General features: G+C 38.5%; 1 long non-coding RNA gene across 2 annotated transcripts; it reads left to right on the top strand.

The window, feature by feature from the left end:
- Positions 1-1337: 1337 nt before the first annotated feature.
- On the top strand, positions 1338-3764 carry LOC122069567. 2 transcript variants are annotated; one of them, XR_006137482.1, is made up of 2 exons: positions 1338-1669; positions 3538-3764. It is a non-coding gene; the product is annotated as an uncharacterized LOC122069567 (long non-coding RNA). The 2 variants fall into 2 exon arrangements; XR_006137483.1 differs by lacking the exon at positions 1338-1669 and adding an exon at positions 1676-2680.
- The last annotated feature ends 6820 nt before the right edge of the window (positions 3765-10584 follow it).

The raw sequence follows: 10584 nt of genomic DNA, 5'->3' as shown, positions 1-10584 counted from the left end.
GCGCACCTCAACTAATCCTCGAGGAGATTAGCATAGCAACCCACTGCCACGATCTCCACTTAAATCGTAGATGCACAGATGGGACAATGTTCGATTCCACGACCTCTTCCCCTGGGTGCTAGCTCTTCAAGCCGAAGCTGCCACCACTAAGCTATCCTAAGGTTTTTTGTTACCTTATTACCCTTGATTTGTACTATTCCACCAATAGGGTATCAGCCATCAAGATTGGGAACATACAAAACCGATACAGATCATCCAAAACAAAGTACATAGACCATGCGATACCGATATTTTAAATTATACTCCAATGGAGATGTGCCAACCAAAAGGGCAAGCCCTCGATGGAATTTATCTCTGATTCATTATTTATTTATTTATTTATTATTTTATAATTATAACTTAAATAAATATGGTGCATAGGAAAATTGAACCTAATACCTCCTACTTCCAACAAGTGAATAAAGTGGAATAATGATATGCACATATTAGTTAGTGGTAGACTTTTGTCTTATGAGTCTAGTACCATCATCCCACATAACAAGCATGCAATACCATCCTTAGTGCCAAAACAGGACACGTTTCCAATTATGAAGGTAAGGGGTTAACAAATGAACATAGTGGACACTACCCACTTCAAGCGGAGATGGAGATGGAGAATTAGAGATCATTGTGTTAAAATCAGTTTGCATCATAGTTAGGTACCGTTTGACAATGTTCTATCTTTTTCGTTTATGCATTTTCTTGTTTTCAAAAACAGAGAAATAGCCTAAAAAACGTTTTACAAAGTTGTTCCGTTTCACCCGTTTATAGAAACATAAATAAAAATTTATGCCTATTTACATTTCTAGAAACGACTTTAACGAAACAAGTTGACTTGTTTCTGTCATTTCCAAAAACAAATTTGAGAGAAAAAAAAAAAAAGTCGTTGTGCCCGATAAATCTCTCAACTATTTAAGCCTAAAAAGGGGCAACCAAACCCTCTCTCCCTTTTAAGCATCGGATGATACTATTGGGTTTTTTAGTCGCATTATGTCTGCAAAAAAAGTTTCGAGAAATAAGTTTATCAAATACTAAAAAATCCATTTTTGTTTTTGAAAACGTGAAAAGTCGTTTATGCTATTTCTAGACACTGAAACAATAGAAACGTTATCAAATGGTGCCTTAATATAATACGAGTTTTTTTTCGTATAAAAGTAAAAAGTTGTAAATTATCGTATTGATCCAAAAAAGGGTTTTATACGTGTATTCTATCGGAACTCATGTTATACATGAATAATATGCATATAATATGAATTTATCATTTTTTTTTTCAATTTATTAAAAAATAAAACCTAGAATCAAATTATATCAGAACCCTTTCTTCTTCCCTTCATATGAGAAGACCAAACCCTTTCTTCTTCGCTTCGTATGAGTCTGATTGCATAAACCTAGCCCCTTGCCCCTTCCCCTTACTTCTCTGTCTTTGTTCTCAAAAATTTGCGATCCACGACAAAGGGTGACAACAATAGAGATCTGTTCACTTCTTCTCCTCCATTTCTCTTCACAAATCCCAATTGTTGAAAACCCAATCGAGGACGAAATTGCAGCGTAGGAGGGCGGTTGCAGGAGTGGGAGGGTGATTGCAGTGACCAAGGGCGAGCATCAATAGAGAGATCTACTATCTTTTTAAGTATTTTCTTCTCTCTCTCTCTCTCTCTCTCTCTCTCTGTGTCAATTTTTCTCCTTTATGAAATGGATGCAATCTAGTTCGGGGTTAGTGATTATTCAGTCCTCTAACATAACATACTGATTTCCCATGCACTGATGGAAGATCATTTTTTTGCTTGCAACACCTCTTTCCACCTTCCAGAGTCTTTGTTGTAAATTACTTACAGCCATAATCATGTTGTTACGGCCAGAAATCGTCTTAGGCTGCTAACCTTGACGGATGTGAAAACACAAGAGAGTGAACATCAGCTGCTTTGGTGGGGGACTCTTTGATGCCTAAGTTAGATCTACAGGTATAGGTTACATATTGTTCATGTATATTGGAGGATGTTCTGTAGTTTATAAGTATTGTCCCGAAATTAATTCAGACTCATTAAGTAGGAAATTTCTGATTTCTGAATTATATGGTTTGGGTATGCAATTTAGGAAGATATTTGAAAGTTGTATTAGTATGGAATTTTAATTGCTGTAATTGGTCACTTTGTGGACTGTATAATGACCCTAGAGGAAATAAAATACCTACACCATGCTGCCATGGGCATTAGCCCTCGGCCATAAGCATCCCAAGTGAAGGAAGTCAGCAGAACAGCATGTAGGGTTGTAGAAAATGCTGTTGAAACCAATCCGTCAGTTGGGCAAGCGGCCAGCCAGTCGAACCTGCTAGTTGGGTGTTTTTAGGTCATATTAGTCCCTTTTATGATGAATTATACCATGCCCTTGTGGGTTATGTTTCTTACCTTTTACCTAAATTTAACCCATGGGTAAGGGAAGCTTGGGAAAATTTTTGAGGCTTTAAATTAGATTAGTATGTGGGCTATTGGGAGCCATTTTGGGTTCAACAGCATATTAGGTGGAAGTAGGTGTTGTAAATGTTTAACAAAATGATGCACCATTGGTTAGGAACCAAAACAATCGGTGAGGACATGCGATTGATTGCGGGGATCCTATTGTACTTTGTGATTTGGGTTTTGAGGTGAGTGGATTTGACTTATTTTGCGGAGTGTTTTATATATTTGAATTCTGCATGCTCATGTGTAATGTGATGGATATCCTTGTTTTGCATGTTTTTTATATAAAATTATATATATTGCACATGTGGCATGGTTTTACCGAGACTAATGTGATTGAGGTTTTGTGAATGTGTAATTATATAGTTGTGTGGTAGTGATTGTAACATTGACAGTCTGAGGCACAATGTCGCCGATGGAGGATTTTGGTACCGTGGGCTCAGAGGTCGTATTACAGTTATGACCACAGTTGGATTATTGGATGTTATGTATTGCTATGGATACATGTAGATTGTATATATTTAGGGTTCACAGACCCTAGTGCTACACCCCTTGCCAGTAGGGGGTTAGGTACTAGCTAATCTCAATGGGTGGTATATTATTAAAAATACCATATCTGCAGTACGACTACTGTACACAGAGGTGGATCCAACATGGTTGATGGATAGGTTTTCTAAGACCATGGCTGTCCATTGCATGGGTGACCGATGTGTAGGATTCCAGGACCATGGCTATTGGGGTTACCTTTGGAAGTTTGTGGGGTGATTGATGTGTAGGATTCTGGGACCTGCAGACTTTCGCGTACAACAAGCTTGTATCTCTGTAGCTCGATGTACTAGAGAGGGGATACCACCTACATTGTGTAGCACTAATACCAAATGATAGACTTAGTAATGGAAATAGAAAAACAATGGAATAAATGGATTCATATGCATCATATGAATCATGTATATAATATGCATTGCATCATTTGTTGTGTGTGCTTATATGCACACCTTTCACTGGGCTTGTGAAACTCACCCCTCGTTGATTACTCTTTTAGATGGTGGAACTGTTGCAGAGGCAATATTGGATTTCAGCGGCTGTTTTGTGGCTTGTGTCTACGAGACATCGGCTTGCTGATGGACTTCACTTTAATTATTTCAGTTATTTCTGTTGATGTATATATTGATGACATATGTAATGTAAATATTATACATGTGGGTTGTTAACAAATGGATCCTGTATATTTGTAAAATTATCATGTAGTGGATCACCAGTGTTATTGTATGATTTTATTAGCATACTCTGATTTTAGTTATGATCTTGGTGACATTTGTGAAATTAAGGTACTATATCTGTGATCTTGGAGGGTTACGCTGACTTGGTTGAGGCAGGGTGTGACACTTATATCTTCCTGCAGACATGGGTATACCCCACCCTACACCTGCCACTATTTACTGCGACAACCAGGCTGCTCTCCACATTGTGGCAAATCCAGTATTTCATGAACACTAAACACAATGAATTAGATTATCGTTTCGTTTGTGAGAAAATCCAGTGTGGCCTAATTCATTTAGCTCATGTGCACACATCTCGATAGATTTTGAACATCTTCACCGAACCTCTTGGCCAAAATCAGTTTCACAATTTCATTGACAAGTTAGGTGGGGTACAAATATATCAACCCCCTCCAACTTGAGGGTGGTATTCGATTATCATTCATAGCCCTTGATCCAGCCCTGTGCATTGTAATTATTATCCCTTTCTCTTGTAATCAGATGTATCTTACTATGTATATCCGTAACTCCTGCCAATTAGCATGGATCAAGGAAACCATTAGCTTAAATTAAGGAGCTGAATGTATACATTTAAGGCTATAAAAGCCTCAGTGTATAACTGATTCGTAACAAGTGTGAAGAACCATTTTCCTCGCATATTTTCTCATATTCAGCTTTTGTATCACTATCTTGAATACTCTTCTAATTTAGACTACCTAATTTCCAATACAATCACAAAGTAGAAGGAAGACCAAGAAGAATATAGATAGAGATAGAGATATAGAGATACAGAGATTAGAAAGGAGTTCCTAAGATCATGATAAATAGACAGATAGATGTGGCCGAACCCACGGATCCCTGGGTGGTTTATGAACCGTGAGATCCACAGTTAAACGGGAGTTAGGGAACCCACGTGATAGGACTGAAACGGCCTTTTCTGAAAAGAGAAGGAGATAGAAACGAGGGAGCGAGGGAGGGAGAGAGAGAGATGGTAAGAGTTTCAAAAGAAAAAGGAAATAAAGGGCAAAATTATCAAGTGAAAGATTTGTCACCTCATGCTTTTATTTAATGGTATAAAGTGTGATATATAGACTATAGTACAGCTCATGTGTAAATGTATATCTTATAAAAAAATGTGTATATGTAAATACAGAATTAATACATATACCATTTAATGCTGATGTATCTACTAAACTGATAAAAAAACCATAATATAACATTTACAATACAACATAACAAAAACTTCAAATCTAGTACATCGCGTGTATTTGAGCGGGATTGTTTTGAAATTCATGGAAACCTAGAAAAAATATTTTGTGATTAAGTATTGTTGCTGGAGAAGAAATCAAAACTATAGCCAAAGAGGGAGTTTGTTCTGAAAGAGAATTATTACCAGAGAAATTGTTCTTCTTCTTCTCTCGAGTAGCCCAACTGAAATGGTTGCCAGACAAGAAAGGTAAGCTAATGCCAAAGAAGAAATTATAACTGTAGCTAAAGATGGGGGTCGTTGACAGAGAGGGAAATTTACATTAGTGGGGAAGATTATTGTTGGAGAAGTTCTTCTTCTTTGTCTCTCGAATAACCCAATGTTTTGGTCTTCTGGAATGGTGGACTTATCTTATAGTACAACTCCTCTCTCTCTCTCTCTCTCTCTCTCTCTCTCTCTCCATCACCACAAGTCTTCCATCTATTTTTATTCCCCCTTTTTGTTTCTCTCCCTCCCCTTTCTTTCACTCTTTCATCAGATCCCTTATCCTCTCCTCTCCGCCCCCATCCCTACAAGTCTCTCATTTGTTCTCACCTCACTTCTCTCTCTTTCCCTTCCTCCATCTTCCTCTCCTCCTCACCCATGTCGCACTCCTTGTGATGGAAATGACATCTCAAGCTTGCGCTATGCATTATCAAGTTGAACATGTTTGTGTATAAGGAATGCATTTCAAACATAAGTTATGAGAAGTAAAATAAGAGATCTTTTTCTTATAGAGAAGAGTTTTCTGGTCGAGCATGTCCCCTATGTAACGACCCAAGAATACAACACGCCAGTGCTCTAGCCAATGAGAGTGCATATGGGAGCATCGACCAGAGGGCACAATGCCATTTTGCATCCCTATGTCTGGGTGCAAGTGCACACTCCTAGACAAAACATTTGCCCCTCTTGTATTTTTTGAGAAAGAATGATGCAATGCTGCATAGCGTACACTAGAGTCTCCATGTGTCCTCTCCCTTCCCTCCTATGAAATGACATATTTACCCCTATTATGGGAGGAGAGAGAGGTTACATGTAACAATAATAGTAGTAATAATAACAATAACAATAACACCAATAATAATATGTGGTACCCCGTATCAAAATTCAACGGCATGCCTTGGGTGCTTGGTCATAGCAAGCACTGAGGGCGGCTAGGCTGCCTACTTGGCCAGGTGGGTATAAATTGCCTCAACTGCCTATGTACTTGAGCCAATTGGTGAAGGAAATAGGCATGTGCAGTGGTATGAGGGTCACACACATGGCTGACCTTAGGGCCATGGTTGGGGACTACCTGGTGGATAATTTCACTATCACTAGCAGGTTACTTGCTTGACGGTAAATTGCATTAATGGTCTGTGGGCCTCACTACGGGAATGCCTTGACCCTTCTCGTAGGTTAACAGGGCATCCAATCCTACTGGTCATGTAGCACCCAGCATGCAAATGATCAAGTGGGCCCACATGCTATTATGTGAGAATGACGTAAATTTTTAGTTTTGGACTTAACAGATAAACAGGACCTAGTGGAAGAATATTAGCCACTATAAATACCATTTCGTTCTCTCATTCTCCATTTCCATCCTTCATGTGCTAAAGAGAAGAAGAAGAAGAGCTTGGGCTACTTGCATGCATGGGTGCTGCTCCTTCTGTTGCTTGCATGTTGCTGTCCAAGGTTGTTGTTGCTCCTGTTGTGCTCTGCTGCTGTTGTAGCTGATGATGCCATGTCCAAGATTGTACAAGCAAGTTGAGATGAGTGCAAGTGCTGATGTCCAAGACTGGATGCATGTTGCTGTCTATGGAGGCTGGCTGCTACTACTTCTATACTACTGTATGTTGTACCTACTGCTCTATTGATGCTTTACATGCCAAGAAAGGTAATATTTTAACTATATAATTGTTGTACAGTAGCTAGGAGCTTTCTTAGGTATGTTCTCAGTCATTTCCCAAGCAAGCAGCCACCCAGAATTGGGAACCTTGGACTACATGCAAGGGAATTGGACTGAACTCAATTATAGGGACTGAATAAATTGGAGTGGTTATTCTCTGCAGTGGGTGTGGCCATGCGGTGCGCATCGGATGGCTGAGAGCATTCGGGCACGTGCCCCGAGATCGTCTCAGCCATCTGATGCTCATCGCGTGGCCGCACTCGCTGCAGAGGATGTTTTCATAATAAATTGATGTACATATGTTGCATTTATGTAAATTGGGTGGAATTTAGGTTTGAAGTTGTCCTTGTAACCACCTATAGCTGAAATGTGAGCTGAGGTGTGCAATTGCTAACCCAAGACTAGAAATTGGGTTTGCAAGCATGGAAATTGAACTAATTTCAGTTATAGAGACTGTGTACAAGTCCTATGTATGTTGTTATTGTAGAATTGTAGTACACAGGCTCTATACAGTCTGTATATTTCAACAGTTGGGTTTTCGGTAATATGCAGAGGATTCCCTTCCCTGTGTTAGAAACCCAATTGTGGAACTGAAATTAATGAAATTGGGTTTCAAATTCTTGTTGTTCATACCGTTAGAATAGTGTATAGACCCTAGGAGTGGTATCTGTAACCTCCTACAGCTGATCATGGGTTTGGATGTCTAGGATCACCTTCCCAAAAGGAAGAAATTCAGATGTATAGAGTAGGTTGCAACGTATGGTTGTTGTCCATGTAATTAGGGCAATATCTGGACCAACGCTATAATCACCCAAAAATGGGTATCAGATCTTATATGTATGGTATTTCCATCCCAGAAGTGAAAACACAACTACATGGATGGGGCTTAAGCAATAAGTTGTTGAATTTTAAAAATGAGTGCTAAAGCATCTGTAATCAAACAAAAATGGGTACAAGATCTTACATGTATGGGATTTCCATCCCAGAGCTGAAAACCCAGTTACAGGGATGGGGCTTAAGCAATAAGTTGCTGAATTTTAAAAGCTATGGGCACGCTAAACATGTGCGTGGGACATCGTCCCTGTGGCTACCCACAGTCTGGATATAGACCTGGTATGATAAGAGATATTCATTTCAGAGTTGAGACCACCATCTCAGAACTGAAATAGAAAACATAGAGTGGTTCAGAGACCCACATCCATCTCTGACCCATCTTTACAAACCTCAAAATTTGGGGATTTTCCAAGTCATGGCTTAAATGATGCAAGTTGGATTGGGATTTGGATTTCTACCCGACGAGTTACCCAATTGACCAATTTTGGAAGGTCAGTATGATTGAAACTGACATTGAGCTTCATGCTTAAAGTCCCTTTCTCCAATTTTAGTAAATTTGAATAATGACCTGATAGGGGCTGAATGAAGATACAACCATAATTTTGGGGTTGTACAGACCCAGATAAGAGGCTGCCCATATTCGAAAACCCAATAAATGGAGCTCCCTTCTTTTATTAATATCTCCCTGTAAGATCAACGAAGGCTTTCATTATTTTGTAAGAAAAATTGAATATGTTGGGAGTCGGATCCCAACCTGCAGTAAACAAGAGATAGAACGGGAGAGGGAATAGATCCACAGAGGTAAGAGGAGAGGAGCTTCTTCGAATGGTCGATTTCATCAAGGGTCTAGTGATTCTATAGAGGCTCCAATGTTGGAGTTTAAGTTTCAAAACAACAAGTCTCTTCCTTTTGTTCAAAACTCTTTGGTACTAGTAAAGCATGTGAGCTAAAGTTTAGTTCTACATTGGAAACTTGTAAAAGTTTTTCCATGGATATATATATAGGAATGTATCTTAAGGGTGCAAGCCCTTTGGAGAGGTACTCTCCCTTGTCATGTATGTGTGGGGGTTCCTGGGGTGCTTTTGAATCGTGCACCAAGCCAAGCCAAGCCAAGCTGGATCAGACCGTGGGTGTGGGATTGGGTCCACCCTTTCCCTTACTTTTTAGTCAAATATTTTTTGGCTCCAAAATTCAAATTTGAAATTTGAAATTTTGGAACCAAAATTAATTTACATTAATGAGAATGTATACACTATACACACCCATACGTATATATACATGCATACATGTATAGAGACACCCATACGTATACATGTACATACACTGACACCTATATAAGAAAAGACACACCCTATGTATGAAGGGACACATACCTATACATACAGATACCTGTAGAAATATAGGTACATCTGTACACATACAGGTACATCTTAACCTATAAATACCCATGCCCACATGCTAGTTTCTTACAAAAAAATCCAAAGAGAATGTCTATCTTCTACACTCATACAGTATTGTATTCTATACTGTTTCATCTTCTCTCTTCCCTCTCTTTAAGTGTTACTTAGTATAGCTTACGGACTCCCTTTAATTAATCACATTAGGAGTGCTACCTTGTGCTTAGAGGGTGATTTTATCTTAGAGGTAAAAGAGCAGGTCGACCCTTTATGCACAAATTAGGGGCTTTTTAACACCATAAGGAAAGTATCTTATACAACTTCGCCCTATTGTACCTATATACGGAACTTTTTGTTGCTTCTACTGCTACACTCAAAACAAGGACTACATCTCAAAGGTTAATATAACATTTACATTCATTTCAGAAAAAATCTAACACTACCTCTCTAATATTCTAAGAACAACAATCTTAAGGTGTTAAAATTTCTTTGTGTTAGATATGGCTGGCAAAGAAATACCCATTGAAGTTACTGATAATGATGGATCACTACCAACTACTGGATTTACTACATCTCAAACTACTCATGAGGCAACTAATGTTTCAAATACCATTCAACCTGGAATGGAATAACTGAGAATCAATTCTGAATTTGATAATATTGCTCAATTTAATGGAGAAAAATTTAAACGGTGGAAGCAAATGATGTTCTTTGCTCTCACCCAATTGGGAGTGGCTTTTGCATTGTTTGAACCAAAACCAGGTCCAAGTGAGGATCCAGTTTTGGATGTAAAGAGGATTGTTTGGGTACAAGCAGATTTTCAATGCAAGAATCGTATTCTGAATGCACTCTCCAATAATCTTTACAACGTGTATTATTCCTTGGATTATGCATCTATGATATAGAAGGCATTGTCTATCAAATACACACTTGATGATGCGGGACAAAGAAAGTATGTGGTAGCTAATTCCCTTAATTTTCAAATGCAAGATGGTGAAAATATTTCTTCCCAAGATAAATTCCAAATGTTAGTTGGAGATTTGTCAAAGGAGAATATTATATTTCCTGATGCATTTGTGACTGGATCACTACTTGAGAAACTAGCCTTTTGGGATACTTTTAAATTAAATATAAAACACAAGAGGAAGGAATGGACATTTGAACACGTGGTTATCAGAATTAAAATTTAGGAGAGGAACAAAGCTAAAGATAAAGGAGAAAAATCCATTGGATATACAAGACTCAAGGCTAACCTTGTTGAGACTAAGAAACAAAGTTCATTCAAAAGGACACTTCAAGTGGGGAAGGACAAGAACTTCAAGAAACCAAAGGTTATCTGTTTTGCTTCGAGATATTTCAAGAAGGATTGTCCCAACAAGAAGTTTTTGAAATCTTAAAAGGTGAAGGAAAATCTGATTAAAGAAAATATTTTTTCAGCAATGGTGACTGAAGCAAATATGGTAGA

Source organism: Macadamia integrifolia, unplaced genomic scaffold (assembly GCF_013358625.1).
Source record: "Macadamia integrifolia cultivar HAES 741 unplaced genomic scaffold, SCU_Mint_v3 scaffold652, whole genome shotgun sequence".
NCBI lineage: Eukaryota > Viridiplantae > Streptophyta > Magnoliopsida > Proteales > Proteaceae > Macadamia > Macadamia integrifolia.
This window is presented reverse-complemented; position numbering and strand designations above follow the sequence as displayed.